Genomic DNA, 4,359 nt, shown 5'->3' on the forward strand with positions numbered 1-4,359 from the left:
ATTATTTACATTGCCAAGCCGGTTCTCGCCTCCTCCTTTCCATTGAACTGTGTTACAACTTGTTTTTCATCTAATCGGAATAGCTTCTTTTAGCCACTCTGATTTCCTTATTCAGTGTATTCCTGGCCTGATTGTACAAGATTTTACCCCCACTTCTTTAAGCATAATTTTTGGCCTGATGAAGCCGCCTGAGTTTTGCTGTAAACCATGGTTTGTCATTGTTGTATGTTAAACAAGTCCTTGTAGCATAGAAACTGATATATGAGGTCACAGTCTCTGTGAGCTCATTTAGATTGGTGTCTGCAGCCTCAAATTCACTCCAATCAGTGCAGTCAAAGCAGGCTTGTAGTTCCAGCTCTGCTTCATTGGTTCAACTTTTTACAGTAGTTTACTACGGGTTTAGCTGATTTTAGATTCTGCCTGTAGGTTGGAAGAAGATGAACCAGACAGTGATCAGAAAGTCCCAAAACTGCTCTAGGGACAGAGCGATATGCATCCTTTATTGTTGTCACAATGATCCAGTGTAGTTCTGTCTCGGGTGGGGCATGCTGTCTGTATTTGGGCAGTTCATGTGTGAGATTGGCTTTGTTAAAATCAGAGAGAACAATAATAACTGAGTCTGGGTGTTGCTGTTCCATGTCTGTTATCTGATCAGCCAGCTGTTGCAGCGCAGTGTTCATGCGCGTGTGAGGAAGAATATAAACGCTCACCAGAATAAACTATAATAATAGTTTACAGATGTAAATGTGGACACTTACGTCTGGGTATTCTGCACAGTCTACAGAGACACCAGCGAGGACAATAGCGCCAGATAATCCACAGGGCAATCAAGAAAGAAAAACCAAAGGTCACCGCTCCATTGGTAATATCAACCATGTTGTTGCTATCAGATGTATATGAAAAATAAAAGAAACAGGCATCAAAACAGTTTTCCATGTATTGGAATGTAGTTTGGAGAAAATGAACATTCAAAGGATTAGTTCATTAAAAAATGAAAATTCTCTCATCATTTACTCACCCTCATCCCAGATAAAGACTTTCTTTCTTCTTCAGAACACATATACATTTTTTAGAAGAATATTTCAGCCGTGTACATCCATACAATGCAACTGAATGGTGACCAAAACCTTGAAGCTCCAAAAAGGACATGAAGGCAGCATTAAAGTAATTAATACGACGTATTCTGAAGAGATCCAGTTGGTTTTGGACGGACCAAAATAAAATGACTTTTTCACTATAAATCTTGACATCGGTAGTCTTTTTGGTGATCATGATTTCAAGCTACCCTTCCAAGTGCTTGACGCATACGCAGAGTGCTAGATGGCACTCCAAGGTCATGATCGCCAAGGAGACTGCAGTCAAGACTTATAGTGAAAAAGGAGTTATATTTTTGTCTGTTCTCACCCTCTGTAAGCAGCCATATCACCCTCTAGCGCTAGACCGGTTGCCCACTTAAGCTAAGCAGAGTTGAGCCTAGTCAGTACCTGGATGGGGAAAACTAAGGCTGGAAGAAGTGTTAGTGAGGTGCTCACCCTGCGGTCTGTGTGGGTTCTAACGCCCCAGGAAGTGACAGGGACACTATCTTGTAAAAAGCCATTGTCTTTTGAATGAGGTGTTAAACCGAGACCCTGTCTCTCTGTGGACATTAAAGATCCCAGGATACTTCTTGTAAAGAGTAGGGGTTTAACCCCAGTGTCCTGGCTAAATTCCCCCCATAGCCCTTATCATGGCCTCCTAATAATCCCCATACATTAATTGGCTCCATCACTCTACTCTCTCCTCTCCACCAATAGCTGGTGTGTGGTGAGCGTACTGGCACACTATGGCTGCTGTTGCATCATCCAGGTGGATGCCGCACACTAGTGGTGGTTGAGGAGAGTCCCGTTTTACTTTGAGTGTAGTGTCAGAAAAGCGTTATACAAGTGAAACATTCATCCATTTATTCATTCACTTGAAAAGACATGGATGTAACCACTGGAGACATGTGGATAATTTTATGCTGCCTTTTATGTGCTTTTTGGAGATTCAAAGATTGGTCACCATTCACTTGCATTGTACGGACCTACAGAGCTGAAGTGTTCGTTTGTGTTCAGCAGGAAAATGAAAGTCATACACATCTGGGATGGCATGAGGGTGAGGAACTAATGAGAGAATTTCCATATTTGGGTAAACTACCCCTTTTCATGTACAATCAAATCATACTTTAACTTTACATGATACTTTACCCCCAAAATATTATGTTATTGCAACCGATTCTGTCTTTAGATAACAAAATAAAAAATAAAAAACATAATATGGTTGTTATAATGTGATAATTTGAGGTGTATAATTTATAAACTGTAGTTTCGCAACTTTTTTGCCGGGAATAAATTGGGTGGGAGGACCATGTGACAAATTCCCAAAATGAAACAAAAAGTAAATTCAAGCCTTTGAAAGTTTCAGAGTTAAAATAAAGGCTTTTAACTCAAAGGTTTGAGATGACTAATTATAATCTGTCAAAAGATTCAGAAAATCTATGCAATTATTTTATCATTTTATTTGAATCCTAATTTAAAGTCTACTGCTTTCTGAACGGGTTTAGTAAACTCACTAAATTAACCATTACAAAATTCACCTCTTTTTTTAACAAATAGCATGGACAGTTGTTTTCTGCCTCACACTTGGGGAAAATGTATTTTCTAGCCTACAGTGGACCACAGCCTTTTCAATTCCCCTTTACCTTCTGATGGTGCCTAAAGCACTGTCAAATTCTACTCTAGTGAGGGCTCATGAATATTCATTTTGCAGTGTAAACCAGGGGGCAGGAATTGGCTGGTAGATGCAAGAACTGCACCCTCCAGTGATTAAAAGCAAAGGTCCATACTATGCAAGTGAATGGTGGCCAGAACATTGAAGCTCCAAAAAGCACATAAAGTCAGCTTAAAAGTAATCCATGCAACTTCAGTGATTAAAATCCATATATTTAAAAAAAATCAATTGGTTCTGGTTGAAAACAGACTAAAATGCATTCACATCAGCATTCTCCTTTGTGATCATGATTTCAAGCTCGATTACGCTTCCTATAGCGCCATCTAGCGCTCTGTATGCATCAAGCACTAGCTTGAAATCATGATCGTCCCAATGACAGGAATAGCATGGGTAGCTCAGCGAGTACTGACGCTGACTAACACCCGGTACCGCTGCCCCCTATAAGCAGACTATGCATTTACATTTATACTTTTATCCAAAGTGACTTACAGTGCACGTATTACAGGAACAATCCCCCCCGGAGCAACTTGGATTAAGTGTCTTGCTCAAGGACACAATGGTGGTGGCTGTGGGGATTGAACCAGCAACCTTCTGATGACATGTTATGTGCTTTAGTCCACTACGCCACCACCACTATGTAGTCTTCCCATTCCACTAGGGCCATCTCATCTTCATGGACTGTTTTTAGAGGAGTTTTCATTTCGGAGATCTGCACTGCCACTACCTGGGCTTCTCCATGCATGCAAAAAATGAATGGAAGAATTATTTCTGGAACCAAGATGGCTTAAAAGTTGACGGGCACTGATGCGTGTTGTTGTAACGATTGTTCGACCACCACAGTCCTACCATGCCAGATCGTGTGATTGATTACAGCAGCGGTCAATCGCGTGCTTGGTTAACATGGCAGATTGTGTGACTGATACAGAGACCAATCACCTGTGGCCAAACGCATGCTTGGATAAACCAACACATGCACAGTGATTCTGCGGCACACAGGAGTGGAGCTTTCTTATTTGAAGAACTTTAGAGAACATGGTGACACACCTTTAATACATTTCTGAACCTATGTTAATATCATAACAGTTTTAATTGTCGTGCAAACTATCTTTAAGACTGTGACCAGAGGCATGATTTCTTTCTAACAGTAGTGTTCACATGTCCGACTCCAATTAAATTTTTGTTAAACTTTTAGACAAGGCTTTATCTAGCCAACATTAAAGTTTGTCTGGACAGATTTGACCGATCTAGTTATTAATAGTTAACATTATTAGTAATATTAACATACAAACGTTACGTTGAAAATACAGTTAATGATAAACAACATCTGACACAATCTATAGAACCAAATAGTGAAAATACTGTGATTAACATTTTCCCGGCAAAAAAAATGCAAAATTTTTTTTATTTATTTTGGAACGTTTTAATGAAACAAACCAATTCACTAAAATGAATCAGACTTCCGAACACTAATGCCAACATTCCAATCAAATGCCATTCGCATTTGTCTTACCGGTTATGACCACAAGACTTGCCCTGTGAAGTCTGGTCGATTATGCCCCACCAATGCAACACTTTTCGAAACGAGAACATAACTAAGATCACCAGTGTAAT

This window comes from Xyrauchen texanus, chromosome 48 (genome assembly GCF_025860055.1).
Source record: "Xyrauchen texanus isolate HMW12.3.18 chromosome 48, RBS_HiC_50CHRs, whole genome shotgun sequence".
NCBI lineage: Eukaryota > Metazoa > Chordata > Actinopteri > Cypriniformes > Catostomidae > Xyrauchen > Xyrauchen texanus.